The sequence below is a fragment of the Alligator mississippiensis genome, chromosome 6 (assembly GCF_030867095.1).
Source record: "Alligator mississippiensis isolate rAllMis1 chromosome 6, rAllMis1, whole genome shotgun sequence".
NCBI lineage: Eukaryota > Metazoa > Chordata > Crocodylia > Alligatoridae > Alligator > Alligator mississippiensis.
Window position 1 is genome coordinate 62595947 of NC_081829.1, and position 16653 is coordinate 62612599.

A 16653-nucleotide genomic window follows, 5' to 3' on the forward strand; every position below is an offset into this window, starting at 1 on the left:
TTTTCCTATATATGCATGATTTTTATGTCTGTGTATACTGGTTCTTAATACAGAAAATCTCAGTGACTCTAACTTTAGTTGCCCTCGTGCCTGTGGATGTAAGGAAATTAGTGACAGTGATACATTGGTGTATTTTTGATATCATACACAATCAGAAGTAACCATCCATCTGTACTACAGCACTTCTTAGGTTTATTGCTCTTATTTACTGTAAATGTTAACTGTGTCTCATGGAAACATAATAAAACATATTTTAAACTGTTATGTTTGAGTTGACTTGGCTGTCCTTGCTTTGTTAGCACTTTAATCAAATAGCCTAAGAAAATATGTATGTAAGAATATTTTTCCTCTGTTGTTGAAATACAAGCTGTTACCTGAAGTCTGGATGATCAGGTACTTCCTGAAACATTAGTTATAAATCAAACCTGTGCCTTTCATGAAATGCTTGATTTATAAATGTAAGATTTACTTTTCCACACTTGCTATAATTTATCTCAAATGTGGGAATGCTCTGAAAAAAATTAAATGTGTCCACACTGTGCACTTGAGGTAAAGACCTTGATGTAGTATTAATCAATAACACTATCTTCTAGGAAGATGGGGACATAATTCATCAGACAAGCTTGATGCAGCTGTCGTTTTACTGACTGACAGAGGGACTAACCAGTAGGGTAAGTAGACCTCCTTCTATTTCCTAAGTATGGCATGTTTTATAGAACTTTTTTTCCCTATCTAGGTAATACAAGTATTATTTAAGGATAGGTTTTTAGCTGGTTTATGGCTATGGTTTTTAGAAAACTGTTAAACCTAGTTTAACTGATATGGGATATAACACATATTGCCTAAAAAAGGAAGAGGCACAAAAGTTTATAGAAGTTGGAGGTTTCCAGCGATGCATGTGTCAATTGTTTCAACACATACATTTACAACAAACAGTTCTATCTAGGTTAGATTTATTATTATTCATTGATTGCCTCATTCTGTTGGAGGGCATTTCTGGCAATAAAGTAGTAGACTTGTCGCATCCATCATGATGTGTCAAGGATCTGTCAGGTCGATGGCTCTTTTTTAACTTTGCTGTTTCAGAAAAATGTAGCTGAGCATTATAGGCAGAAATTTGATATTTTCAAGATGAAAATCAATCTTGTTTTATGTGTTGTTTCTGAACCAAGGCTTTTCTGTGACTGCAGAAGGAACGGTTTCAAGTGTTTGGGGTACAATATAAGGGCAAAAACATTTAGATAACCCTTTGTCAGTTGTCCTGTGTACTGTAATCTGAACAATGGGAACAATGACATAATAGGAGTTCAAAGTTAAGATGCATGAAACTTGAATTCTTGGCCTGCTTTTGTTTGAAAAACAGATAGAAAGGTGGTATACACTTCCCGTTGAAGTAGTCTAGAGTCTCAAAAAAGAACTTATCCCATGGCAAACTGATAAAATATGCATTTAGAAGGAAAATGGTTTTATTGGGTGAAGTTGAGTTTTAAGTTGAAAATGATTAAACTTTTGAAAAGTTCACCTGAATGAAATTATATACATATATATATATATGTGTGTGTGTGTGTGTGTGTGTGTGTATGTGTGTGTGTGTGTGTATAGATATATATATATATATATATATATATATATATAATGAGAGAGAGATTTTATTCTGCAGGTTGGATGGAACCTCCTGGAGGCTAGTGAATGACATAGCCACCCTTTATTCAGGGTAAATGTAAAAAAGAAGTGAGATTTCAAAGAAACTAACAGCAATCACTGTCTAAAGCAGGCAGCTGATCTCTCTGATTCATCAGTTTAACTGGAAATGGATTGTAAATGTGGGAGTGTACAAATTGCTTTGGTAGAACTTTGTACATGTGCAAGCAGAACAGAAGCAAAAAGAGAAGATGGCAGAAAGCCAATGACTGCCAGAGAAGCACTTCTAGCATGACTTTGAGAGAAAGCTGAGAGCTTTTTGGTGTTCTCAGCTGTGTTCATGGGAAGTTTGGGCAAATAAACAATGTTACATCAAAAAATACCTAATTCTAACATTAATTTGTCCTCTTAAAAGAAAACCCAGCAAAAAGTATCTTTCTGTAGTTAGGAGGCTCTTGTAGAAATATTCCAAAGTGAAAAAAAAATAGGTATAATAAACATTTTGAAAGTAGAATTATATTGAAAAACAGACAAAACCACGGATGTCCTGGTTTTATCAAGCAAAATGCAGATTTTGTCTTTTAGCAGAGAAACCCACGGATTTCCCCCTTTTGCAAAGAGCTCTGCAGGCTGGCTAAGTTCCAGCCTGCAAGAGCAGTTTGCAAAAAGGGTGGGAAAGCCCCAGCCCTGCCCAGAGGGGCAGGGGGAGGGCGAGGGGGAGGTAGAGGGGGAAGGGTGGAGCCTGCAGCTTTTAGTCGGTTGCAAAGCCTAGGTCAGGTTCAGTAGGGGGTGAGGAGATCCCAGCGCAGCCCCGCTGCTCCCAGCCACACTGGGTCTTTCCTGTGGGGCTACAGCGACCCCACAGGAGGGAAGCAGGGCAGAAGCTTGAACCCGCAGCTTGCCCCCCCACCCCTCCAGATCTTGGGGCTCTGGTCCTCCTTGCTCCCCATGAGTGCGCATGGTTGCCAGGAGCCAGCCCCACCCCTGCCCGAGTCGGCAGCAGCAGCTGCCTTCTGCAGGGGGTAGGGAGCTGTGGACCTGGGTCCCTGGTCCCATAGCCGTAGCAGCTAGGGGCCCCTCTGGCAGGGCAAGGGGGTTGGGGCTGTGGGTGGGGGACAAGGGGCATGAGCAGGGCTGGGGGCTGTTGTGGGGGCAAAGAGGGGCTCTAGCAGGGCTGGGGAGGAGGGTGTGGGGGGTCTTTAATTTTACTCATGGATTTTTTTGATTTTTATCAGAGAATTTGCAGTTTTTTATCAGAGAATTTGAAATTTTTTTATCACAGAAAACCAGGATCCTTGGTTATCAGGTATCATTATGATTATAATAATAAGTATTTAAATAATGTGTTTCATCTTCATAGCTTTTCACTTTGATCAGTAAAATAAACTAATATTTTGAAGACAAACTAGAATATACCAACCCAGAATTGTGATTTCATTTTGTTAATGGGTGCCACAGTGCATGAAATACATCATTAGAGAAGGGATAATTCTGTACCTTTTAAGTTCTTAGCAATCAATTGTTTCAGATAGTATAATAGCAAAACCCCCATAAACACCTCATATAGTCTTCATATTTAAATAAGATGACATTTAAGTAGAGCCAATGGTTTCTTTTCACTAAAGTTTACAATAAAAAGAAGTTGGAGAAAATAGATACTAGCTATTTCCAGGCTGAAGACACCAAGATCAAGAAATCCATTCCAGTGTAGGCTCCATTAACACTGATTGCCTTCAGCTCATTAAGTTGTCATTGAAATGTTTTAAGCAAGTGTTGTTTTTTAAAAGCTGCATTGGATAACTGAAGAAGAATTAAAAGCACCCTAAATTTTAAAAGCATGTTTTCTGAGCCTCGAACAAAATGACACTAACTTTATTTTGTAAATCCAGTCATGCAGAAAATTAGAAGACCAACTTCTTAACTCAGAATTTTATTTTTGTAAGCTTTAGAGTCAGTTTGACAGCATTTTTTTTTTCAAAATACACCTTTTAGTTGATTTTAGATTACATCAGTATAAACCAAGGTAAAAAAATGTTACGTCTTCAAATCTTTCTTTTCCCTTATGTAATTATGGCTATAAATCTGATGGTTACATTCATATAACAACTTTTTTTTCAATAAGAACGAACATACACAATTGTAAGTTTGACCTCTATTTCACTCTAAGCAATGTGTAATAAAGACTTTGATTCACATTTGTATTTCCCCTTTGCCCTGTACTGGAGGAAACTTCTATGTGGTGCTTCTGGAACAAAAATTAAAACTTAATTTATACTTGAAGATTTTTCTGTTATGTCTGTATTTAGTATTCTTCACCAGATGCAGGGACCCAGTCCCCTCACTTCAAATAATTATATCTTTAGTATTAGGCAGCATTCTTCAACCTTCTTGGTATTTTATGAGATGACTTTTGAAGAGATACTGAAAGGTAGATACATATCTAAATAATAACTTCCAGGATAGACTGAAAAGTCCTAAAACATTCCTCATCAATTTCTGTCCATCAGACTGAAGCAAATTAATTCAACCATCCTCAGTATTCATCTTTTCCTCCTGTTTCTTTAAAACAGATAACTTGCATATATGCCTTGACATATGCAGAGTTCCCTTTGATTTCTAAGGGCAGTAAGTAGCTATGAATGATTATGTTCTGAGGCTTAATTCTGCAGTATATATACCTATTTAATTAATTAAATTAATGCTTTTCCCTAGGTTTAAGAGCTAGCTGGATTTTATGGTTATTTATGGTATCTCTTTGTCTTCCTTATTCTTTATTTTTACTTGCATTGCACATGACTCTAACAATTTATTTGTGGAGTCATAGACAATCTAAAGATCTGCACATAAAGGATTACAATTTATATCATACAACCTCTCCCTAAATTGCTGCACAATAATTGCAACTGTGTAAGAGTTTGCCATTAAAAAAAATGAGTTTTCTCTGCAGATAAATAAATGAATAAATGTACTCTACATCAGGACCCAACTAAATTTAAGTGCTGAAAGATCATTTTACTTTTGTTTTGGTGAATTTGTTACAATGTCCTGAACAATCACTATTAATTTCCTTCAAAATTATATGTAGTCTGAGAAATTGTGTTTGCCCATGTAACTCCTAAAAGTTTGACATTCTGAACACTAGTCTTAATTTGTGAATGTTCTTGTGGCACTATGGAAAAAGGAATGCTGGGATCAAAATGGGCAATTATATACTTTAAGATGAGTTGGAATCAAAACTTCTATCAACAAGGTATATTTAAAATGTAGTATTAGTTAAGTCAGACATATGGACAAGAAAAAATAGATCTTGTGAAAGAAACTCAGTGATGAACTGGATTGAGAGGTAGTCTTAGTAAGTTATAATATTAGTTTCTTATACTCCAAATATTTGCCAAGCTGCCTAAGAAGTTCAACAGCAGCACATTCAGTTTGTACTTTTAATATATTTATTGGAAGTAAAAAAGTGTTTAAAACTTCCTCCAGCTTCTCTACTATTAGCATTCTTCATTGCAGTACTAAAATTACTAAAACCAGGCCAGTTTTAAAGAATGGCACACTGATTCAGCCAGTACATTGTTTTGCACCCCCAATCTGCACTTTGCACTTTTGATTTGCACTTTTACTAGGACTAAATGAAATGAAAATATAAATATTTTGTTTTTTGTGGGAGAAGGGCTGGATCTCTGTTCTTTAACTAAATTTATTTTCAAAAGCAATAGAAATGGCATCTCCTGCAGTACTTATGATACTTTTAGTGCAACTGCACTGTTTATTTAAGTAGCACTCTAGGAAACCCTACTGCTACATTGGAAGTTGTTAAAGGTTACCAGCAAGTGTATATTTGATTGGCTGAATGGAAATTACAGATCTTTTTACAGTTGGTGTTGTCTATCATTTATCTAAGCTAAATGGAAACAGTAATTAAGGTCCTTTATGGAGACAACTGACAAACTAAGGCCACCACCAAAGTACTTGACAATTTGGAAAGGCCTGAGCAAGAGCTAATCTGGTAAGAAAAAGAAGCATTTCCCTGGGAACTGATTGCACATGCAGTAATTAGAACACTGATTAATTTTACCTGTTTGTCTTTGTGGATGTCAAACCACAAAATCAGGAGAAAGCTGAGAGGAACAATGGTTACCATAGTGTGATGGACTGTGGTTTTACTGTAACGTTTCTGTGTTAATAGTGTTCGTATTATCACACTGTGATTCAGTTTATCGTATTCGCCTATACAAGAAGAAAGAAGAGTTAAGCGCCAGGGATTATCCAAGATAAACCTTTAAGCATAAACAGCCTTGAATACCTTTGTTGACATATCTACAAAGGTGATATACCCAACATCCAAGAGATGTTTAGAAGAGATAAACATGACAGTGAAGGACCAGGCTGGAGAAAAAGCAGTCTGGCAGATCATGACCAGAAGAGTCTGGGGCCTGAGACAACTGTAAGAGCTTTGTGGAGCTGGAAAGACTACAAAGGGAACAGATGAGTATCTTTGTGGATGCTTAGGGCTGTGTGGGTTAGACTAGGGACAGAGGGACTGCTTAACCATTGAAGAGGACAGAAAATGTCTGTGGGCAGTTGTAGACTACACGAGGGTTTAATTTTTTCCTGTTAATAGAGGCAAGAAGTAACTTGGCTAGGCTCCAAATATTGGTGACTGATTAGACTAAGGGAAAAAAAACTAGAATTTAAGAATTAAGATGTCAAGGAAAGGTTTCTATTTCAGAATCCATTGTATGTCCTGAACATCACACTTAAAAATGAGTGTTGTTAATCCAGTTCATAGTTCTTTTCCAGTTTTTCAGTCCTATCCTATTACATGCAGGATATAAACTAAAAGTATCTTACCCATTGAATTTTTCCATTAAAAAGTAGAATAGAAACCATAACAATAGAATCCACACCTGCTATTTAGGAGTAAAAGCTTCTTAGCTTTAATAGGGCCTTGTTACACAGTAATTCTGGCTGGCTTCTAGAACTCTTAACACCTAGGTTTGTCCACACTTGTTAAGCACTTGTTATACAGCGCAAAGTTACACCACTCCAGGGCAGGATTTTCTCAGATCAGTGTTACCCAGCTTGTGTTTCATTAAGGTGTGGCCACTTCTCACAGATGGGTTACCCAAGTTGAAGTCCCCCAGTATCCCAGGATGCAGTGGTCCCTCTCACACCTTCTGTTCTGTGTAGACAACCTTTCCAGCCCTTGGACTCTATTGTCCAGGGTGCAGTTCTGGCACAACCCAACTCTCCCTTGTGCCCCCAGGGATGTGACCTTCCCACCCTCCAAGGATGCAATTCCATGCAAAGAGTGTGCAGAGCACATGCTACCTGGCCAGCTAGCAAGCACAAACTTGTTGTCAGTTGACCTTCAACTCAGGTAGCCAGCCTGAGCCAAAGGATGGCCCCCAGATCCTGTCAGGCAGGCATCTAACTGGAGCTGTGGTGAGGTGCTAGACCTCATTACAATATGGAAAGAGGACCATTACAACTACAGTGAAGGGATTTAAAGGGATCCAGCAGAACCAACCCATTAATGAGACAATTGTGATGCAGATGGTGGCACAGGGGCATCACTGGCACTGGCTCCAGATCAGAACCAAATAATCTTCTTGAAATCCCTCTGTGTGAGGGGCAGGGGCTCCAACAAGGTGCCTGGGCAGCCAGAACCCTGATCCTTAATGAGTTTTTTACAGTCCTTGAGAGGGATAATGCTGTGGCTCCTTGCCACACAGTCCAGTGCATAGTCTCAGGGCTGATCCACTGTGACCAGCAAGAGGGGGACAGCAGTGAGGCATCCTCATCTCAGAAGCTGCCTGCTGCACCCCAAGAAAGGTCTGTGCAGCACTGTGAACCACTGAACCACTGTGCACTGTGGTTCATTATTTCCTCTATGAACCTCTTCCTGAGCCACATCACTGAGCCTGGAACCTCAGGAGAACCAGGAGATGGATCAGGAACAGAATGGTGGCAGCTTAGAGGATATGAGCATTAAGAACACTGCAGGAAACCTCTCTGGTAAGCTAGGGCTTGGGTGTGGAAAAGTATGCCTTGTTTGACTGGTATTGTGTTTGGGAGCTTTAGAAGGTAGCAGATGGAGGCTTGGGCTTTAGAGGGTTCATAACTTGGTGTGCCCCTGGGTGTTGTCTCTAGTGGGTTATGGAATAGAGAAAATCCCACACAATTTACTGATTCGTTTTGATGCACTGGCTGGGGGAGTAGTTAGTTGATTGCACAATTTCACAATGATTACACACTTAGTTCATATAACACAATTTTATTTTAAAATTCTTTGCTACACATATAACACTGCTTAGCTTTAAGAAACACCACAAACATTAAGAACACAATAATTACATATATCAGAAACAATGCTCCGAATGCACTTCCTTCCCAAACAATGCTATAAGAATTAGTATTACAAAAACAACTACAATTACAACTAAAAGTTAAATTTGAATCAATACTATTATTTTTCATAATATACTTACAATCCTAGAATTCCAAGAAGCCAAACACCTAAATATGGTTTCATTCCTCAGTAGTACAATTTAATGGGTTGGCCTCAGTAGTACGGTTCAATGGGCTCGCCTCAGCAATACGATTCAATGGGCTGGCCTCAGCAGTGATAGGACTAAGTCCCCTTCCTTCAGTCCCTTTCAGGTGCTCCGTGGCTTCAGTGTGAACTAAGAGATTCGTGTTCATGGAGAGGGTGGTTCAGGTGATCAGTCTGATCCGGCCTACACTTGCGATTCTTCCTTCGTTGTTCTGCAAGTATAGTCACCTCCAATTTGGGAGAGTAAGTTACAGTTTTTATTGAGTGAGTTACCGTCTTGGGCCCCTCCTACTCAAACCTGTCATTACCCCCAAATTTGGGCTCGGATCTTACTCAACAGATTCTTTTGCTTAGTAATTAGTTTCTTTTGTTGATCATTTTAATTACTTTGGGGAACTTCCATACCACTGCAAGTGACCTTTTCTTACCAATCTGGTCAAAAGGCTCTAGGGTTTGATCTCTCATAACTCAGGATATTTGCTTAAGGGTCAATTTTCAGGTTCTCTTTGTAAAAGACTTCTAAAGATAAAATTCAAGAGTTAAAACTTTAAGCAAAGTCTGGAACTTCCACACGTAGTCCAAAACAATGACCTAGATAAGGAGATAAATCTTATCTTCTTCCTGAAACTGGCTAATGGGCAACCATTACAAACATTCAAACTATTTCATTCAATATGACAGGTGTGAGCTTGGGGGTGGACATGCTGGGCTACCTAGGCTACCTAGGTGCTGGGGTTGCAGATGTGGCTGATTGATTGCCCCTTCCACCCCAGCAATTGACCAGGAGTGTGAGGGGTTTGTGCTATGCACAGTGCATAAGTGGTGTCACTCAATGGCATGCCCATGCATTCTATGGCCAGTCAGCCAGGGCCATTCAAAGGTTAATTATTTCATTCAAGGACCATTCCTATCCTTGACCACCATCCTCTGGCCATGGTCCCATGTGGCCCAATCCTCCCACAGCAGGTTCTGCCTGTGGACTCTACCCTGGAGGCTCAAGCCACCAGCCTCCCCCACGGCTCCTGCCTCCTAGATTGGTCCATACTCTGAGACCTGGACAGCCAGCCACCCTGCCACCTGGTGTGGCTGTGGGAAAATGTCTATTAACCATGGGTGACTGTGGTTCTTTGCAATTGATGGGGCTGCCTGCTGGCACAGAGTACAGGATCTGAGGGTTCTCTGGGGTAGCTATGGCTCCCCTGCACTCCCTGGGGCTCAGGGGTGGATTAGGCAGCTACCACCCACCAGGATGGTAGTTGCCACATACCAGGCTGGGGGAGAAAAGGCCCAACCTTGCAATCTCTTCCACCCCTTGGGGATCCAATGGTTGGGCAGTGACTGTCTACCCAGATGGGCTCTGCTCTGGTGGGGAAAGGTGTCCCTGTTCGCTGTTCTGGACCAAGGAGCTAGAGGTAGGAGGGGAAATGAAAAAACAAAACAAAAAACATGACTGAAGTCCCTAGGATGCTCCACTGAGCTCCTGAGGGTAGGAGCACTCAATCTGGCCCCCAGCCTTGTTCCATCTCTTCCAACAGCCTCATGTCCCCCTTCCAGAATACCTGCCCTGTGGCCCTATCACCTGTCTGGCTAGCCTCCACACCACCTGGAATGGCTGTGGGAAAATTTCAGTGAACCCCAGCCCATCAAAGTGAGTAGTCATTCCCCAACCTCCCTCCTACACCACCCCCTGCACCCTGGGAATTGGGGGAGAGCCTGAGGGTTGGGGCTTTTCTCTCCTAGTCACTTGGTCCAGGAACAGCCGATGGAGGAAAATTTCCCTGCCAGCACTGAGCCCATCCTAGTGGGCAGTAACTACCTGACCTTGCTCCCGAGCCCCAGAGAGTGGGGGAGAGCAGTGGCTGGTCCCAGAGAGCCCCCCAGACCCAAATGGGATTTGGCAAAGCCCAGCACTTCACGGTGGCAAGCAGGCCTGTCAGTTTCAATAAATCATAGTTATTTGTGGTTCATTTAAATTTTTCCATGGCTGCTCCAGGCAGCATGGCAGCTGGCTTGCCAGGTTCCAGGGCAGGGCCCAGTTCCAGAGGCAGGGCCATGGGGGTTGTGGGGGTAGAACAAGGCTGAGGACCAGATTTAGGTCTCCCACTACAGGCCGTTCAGTGGGACTTTTACATTTACCCTGCCCTCAGCACTCCAGTTTGGGAATGACTAGAGTGGGTCACTTGTCCCCTCCAGTTCCGAGTCCATCCAGGTGAGTAATCTCTGCCTGTTTCCCCAGCAACAAACTCCAGAGAATGTGGGGAGAGCTGGGGCTGGTCCCAGGGAGCCCCTAAACCTGGCTGGACTCTGGTAGTCTCTGTACTATAGGTAGGGAAAAGAAAGTTTGGGGTCAGATTGGGTTCCCATGAGCTGGGAATTCCTTCTTGGGGCAGGTGCAGGGGCTGTAGCTTCCCAAAAGATACTTTCCCATACCACTCACGCTTCCCAGGGAGCATGACCAGCACTCCCCAAAACCCAATTTATCATAACATGAGACCTTCTTTAATTTACTTCCTCTTCATTCTTTTAAAATTATTTTTGTCTTACTATTTTTTATTTTATCCTTCAGTGGCTGACTTCATTTCACCATTATTCCTTCACACCCATTTCCTTTCTAATCCAAATTTCATTACCTACCCCCATCCCATTAACTTTCCACCTCCCAGTTTCATGTTCCTGACCCTCTCATCCCCAGAGCTTGTCCTGGCTCACTCACCCTCCAGTGGCAATTCGCAGCTGTAGCTCCTAGTCAGGTCCCTGCTCACCAGCCCTCTAGTGATAAGTTACAGCTGTGCAGGTTGGGGATAGTCATATAAGGTTTTTAGCCATAAGGTATAACTGCTTAAAACTCAAGCTAGCACTAACACCCGTCAACATTTTTTTAGTTGGAAATAACACATGAACAAGGCCCATAGTGAAGAAAGTATTAACTGTTCTTATTAATTTATATAAGAACTCAGCTAATCATATTCATTTTCTCTTTTATTGTTTTTTCTCTTAGTGTTGCATGGTTTACATTTATAACATTATTCATCTGGTTTATTTTCTTGTGTTGCTCATTGCCACATTATCAGAATACTTTATATCAACAGTATTGCCAACCCCACCATGCCAAAAATAATGAGACGAACTCTTAAAAAATCAAGAAATTGGCATATAAATCATGAGATGCTATTTTTGAAGTGTGTGTATGTGGGCAGGGGGTGGGTAGCATTTGTGAAAGTGCGGGTGTGTGACAGGGGTTTTGAGCCTGGACATCGGGGGTCCCTGGTAGGACGTACGGTACTGTCGGTCAGGAATGAGGGGAATCAGTAGGGCTTGGGGAGCTGTGGCTTGGTAGTGAGGAGCAGGTGCACAGAAACACAGACACAAAGACAGACAGACAGCACCCAGCTGGTAAGTGCAAGGGAAGGGGCAGGGGAAGAGGGAAGGGGTAGGGGGGAGATGGAGGCCCCCATCATGAAGGAGTGGGACAGGAGCAGGGACCCCGGGGCCAGGATGGGTTGCCCAGAGGAGTGTGTTTTGGGGGGAGGCACAGCTCCCCACAGTTGTGCACACCCACAAAGGAAGCATAGGGATTATGTGCCTGCCATAGGGCAGAGATGGGCTGCCCACTCTGGGCTGGGGCTCTGCATCCTGCTGCCTTTGCCCTGGGAGCTCAGCCACATAACACCATTGCCACCTGCCGGGTGGGCAGAGCATGTGGGGCGCACTGGCCACACAGCATGTCCTCTTCCCCCCAATGGCAGGAAGAAACCTGGTGTTGCACAGCTGAACTCCCAAGCCAAAAACAGCAGGGTGCAGAGCCCCAGCCCACAATGGGCAGTCTGCCTCTGACCCACAAAAGGCAAAGGCCCCCCATGCCTTCCCCAGGAATGTGTGCCAGGTCCCCCATGTCTCTGGATGGCTCACCCCGGGCCCTGGTTTCCATTCACCCCTGCCCCACTCCTTTCCTCATGGTGGGGGCCTCTATTCCCCCCCCCCCACACACACACAGTCCTTCCCTCTCCACCTGCTCCTTCCCCTCTACAGACTTACCAGCTGGGAAAATGTGTTAGATCTGAAGGTTTGATCAGGAGATCATGAGTCTGAATTATTTTGACTTATAAATCCTGTCTAACAACGTTTTCACAACAGTTGGCATTACTGTATCAATACCACTGAAAACTAATTTATAAAACCATAACTTGTTTCTGGTTTTGAATTCAGCAACAAAACATATGAATACCCAAGACATAAAATCCCTATTTAAGTGATCTTCATTTAAATACATGTTGGTACTAGTTGGTACAAAAGTTCAATCTTCTCCTGGTTTTAATTTGGTTTTCTAAGAAATGAAATAGTAAAATAAACTTGAACTTTCTCCCTAGGCATGGCTGATACACCCGTTGCTTAGTGTCCTCCACTCCTTTTCTTTGTTATATCCAGGTAGGCAATAAAACGCTTGATAAGCAAGCCAGCAGAACCTACTTACCACTTTGCCAGCAGGTCTAACACCTGGTATAACAGGGTGGAGCGTATAAGGTAAATATTGCCAGCCTCTTACATTTTCCTTTTTACTTAATTGCTCAAAAGAATTCATTTTTGCAATGATAGTATCAAATTCTTCTTTATGGAATAATTTCAAGGTCATTCAACTGCCTAGGTTTCCAAAGCTGAAATGTCTGTTTCTACCAGTCATGAATTGGTATGAAGATGTGATGTCTATTTTATCACCCTTGATTCTAATTGAGTTGTTTGCGTATGGCATGTTCTCAGCACAAATTTGACTGAGGCTATAAAATGCAAAAACAATATGCTTCAATAAGAGCAGTTTTGTTGTAATGTTGTGTTGGGTTTTCACAACTGAAAATACTTAGCGTTGTTGTGAAAATCAAGTAAACTGTTTAAATAAATAAATAAATAAATAAATAGAACTGTGCGGGCCGGGTCAGACCCCGGGCCCTTTTCGTTGCTCTGCACGCGGGCTGTGGCCGGCAGCCTGGGCAGGCCGGGTCGGAGAGGGAGGTCACCGAGCTAGAATTAGGCACAGACACGTAACGGTTGATTTTAAGATTGTTTTACTTACACCGAGATGGTCGTGGTGTAGGCTGAGAACTTGCTTGAGTTGCAGTTACAACAGAAAACACGAACATACGTGGAGGTTGCAAGGCTCCACGCAGACAGAACATGAACAATCACGTGGAGCTTGCTAGGCTCCACGCAGACAAACTCCGGATGTCCAGGACAAGCGCGCATAAAACTCGTCGTTACGTCTTATAGTAGGCTCCGTTCGAAGACGGGAAGAGGTGGGCGGTGGATTAGGCCGCCAAACTTGTCTGAGCGACACACAGGGTTTCTATTACCCTGCCGCGCACACCCAGAGTCCCCACGAGATGGATGTGGGGTCCTCTTCGGCTGGGGCGGAAACTGCTCAAGCCTCTTATACGGCTAGCAGGCCAATCGCTAGCTGCCACGTGTGAATAATTTAGCACTAGCCAATTGCGGGGCATGAATTTGCATACGACGAGTGGGAAATCTTTGCACCGTGCATTTCTGTGTTACAAAGGGAAATGCACCCTGCAAAGATCGCTGCAAAGCAGCGGGAACACTTCCCTGCACGCGGGTTCTCTGCGCAGCAGAACTCCTCCGTGCAATGAAGCTGTAAACCCACGGGGATAATTCTTAGTGCCGAAGCACACACAAAAAAATCAGACCTTTGGGTCATGACAAGAACGTTGTATATTTGAGGACAATAAGGATACCATCTTTAGGGTTTTTTTAGTAAGTGAACTTTTGTATTTTGTTTTGCTTTAGTATGGGTGTCCTTTACCTAGTGTAATATTAACTTCTGCAAGGGGGAGATGAGAGGAACAGAAGCTATAGCCATATCAGCTAAATGACTGTTTGGCATCTTATGGATAGACATTCATAGTATCTACTAGAAATATGGAATTTGGTTTGTCATTGTGATCTGTGCTGTCTCTGCCCAACGGTACCTCAGCTTTATGTGCCTCACCTGGGTCTTGCCAGCTCTTAGCAGAGGAGATTTTGCCAGCTAGAAGAATCATTCCCTTGTCCAGGCATGCACTCAGAAAAGATGGATCCTCCCTTCTGGAAAAGAGGCCAGCTCGTACGCTCACGTCCTCTGAGATCAAAATAAACACCAACAAATGTGTTTATAAAATATAAGAAAGTGTTTATTATAAAAACAAGAACAATCATAAGAAATCAGTAACCATATATTAAGTTACAGACAGAGGTATAGGAATAAACAAACAAACAAACAAAAACCCTCAGAAAAATAATTTTACCTTATCCCTACATCTTAGCCCTAAGTTAAAAATAATGCACTTTCCATTCTCTTCAAGCCAAAGTCCGCTTCCAGACTGTTAGCTTGCCTTGCCCAGCTAGTCCAATGGGGGACTAAAGTACCTTATGTCCAGGAAACTTCAGACGAACTCTGGTTCCCATGGCCAGGCTTAAGTACTTGTCTTTATTTGGCCAATTCCATTATCCTATAAAAATCTTGAAGATCAAATATTGTGTGTGTAACCTCCTGTCCCGCTAAAATAAATCCCTTGGACCAATCAGGCATCTTTACTGATCCATTTATGACTGGAGGAATATTTATGTCCCTTTAGACATAAAGATTATTACTTCAAGCTTCTAGTTCCAGTCAAATACAATTTGGATAGAAGATTATTTCCCTTCAAAAGCAATTCCCCTGCCTGGGCCAGGGCTTGGCCCCTCACCTCAGAACCCAATCTGCATAGCTATTAAAATGTAAATTTTCAGTGTTTACTTCTCCCAACCATTTGGGCTTTGATTCTCTAGGTGTGAATAGTTCTTGTCCTTCCTGAAGTCTCATCTGCCCTCTGAATGACTATCATACAACGGGGCAGAATGACATCCATATCAAGCATCCTAACTCAGCAAATATACAAACAACAAAACTAGGCTTAGCTTATTTTTAGCTTTCTTTGGGCACCATTCAGGGAAACATGCAAGACATTCCACAAACACTACAAAATAATGTATATTGGACTAAATAGGACTTGTTGGGGAAGAGATGCAAGAGAACAGATGAGCTGTCAGCACAGGAATATGCAGACCGAGAAAGATAATGATGAACAGAGTGGTGATGTTAATAAATAGGTTGATAACAGAGTTCTGCCTAGTGTACGGATTTCCTTTTTGCTTTTGAGTTGTCCAAGGGGACCTATCTTTTAAGTGTATCTAATTGTATATACACCAGTGGGAGTAAGAACTTGCTGAGGTAGTTCTTGACTACTTAAATGTCCCTTAAGAATGGGAGATGCAATTTCATGTTTCTAAATCCCTTTTCACTCTGAAATGTTTTTTCCTGAGAGAGAGAGAGAGAAAAAAAAGTCAGGACAATTCCAGTTGTTTTCGCTGACATATTACTCATAGGTGATCACTTACTTTTCCTAGAAATACAGTCTTTAAATACTATAATAAAGCATAGTATAGAAGTATAATAGAATATACAAGGCAACATCCTATATTAATAAGTCAAAAGACAGGCTTTTGTGAAAGGAGAGAATAGAAAATAAGGAATAAACTAATATTTCTTCATTTTGCATGTTTTTGGGCTGTTAAAAAAATCAAGACTCCTTAATAGTACAATGATTCTTTAAATTCTTCTGTCTTAGAATTTTTTTTTTAATTGGACATTTTGCAGTAGTCTTGTAACCATTATATACAAAAATGGTGAGAGCATCATATTTCTGTTTTATCTTATGACTTCTTCTTAACCTGCATTGGCTGATAGAATCAGACCCAAAGATTCTGTTACTTATTTATGGAAAGTGCTGCATTGCATTGTATCCAATGTGATTATATTGTATGGGATGTTGTGGCTATGATTCAAATGTGATAAGTATCAGGCAAAAAAGGAACATCTTTAGACTGACTATCTGGCCATATCCATTTTATATGTTTGACAGGACATAATTTAGTGTTCACAAGTGAATTAAGATGTATACGTACTCTTGCAACATCTGACTAATATTTTTTTATAACACAATATGTTTTATATATAGCATTCTTTAAAAGGAGCTAGGGGCAATGCTTTTTCTTAAGAAGAGATTATATAACTTGTAAGTGAAAACCACCTGTTTCAGTCATGAACTGGACAATGATGGAGATAAGAGTTTTGTTGATGGAGATAAGAGTTTTGTTGTGATTGTAACTGTCTGTATATTCATATGAATAGATCACCTGGTGTTTTAGTGTTTGCTGAATTTAGCAGTCATTGAAATCCTAAATTGTAAAATACTACTTCTGCTAGAAGGGAAGAATGAGCATATAAAATATTTTAGAAATGATATTACTATTATAACAGATACATATTGGATAACAAGGTGACTGGCCTAGACTCTGCTAAGCAGAAGGAAAGCACCTCAGGACTCAACATCAGAATATTTTGATAGAGTGGCAAAAATTGTTCTCAG

At 41.4% G+C, this 16653-nt stretch overlaps 1 protein-coding gene across 1 annotated transcript in view; it reads left to right on the forward strand.

Annotated features, from left to right (window-relative positions):
• The first annotated feature begins 597 nt into the window (after positions 1 to 597).
• The window catches only part of PCDH15 (protocadherin related 15), a 1303618-nt gene continuing 1287562 nt past the window's right edge, over positions 598 to 16653 (forward strand). The window contains exon 1 of the mRNA XM_059729933.1: positions 598 to 671. The gene's annotated coding sequence lies outside the window, so the exon portion shown is untranslated. The remainder of the gene's footprint in view (positions 672 to 16653) is intronic.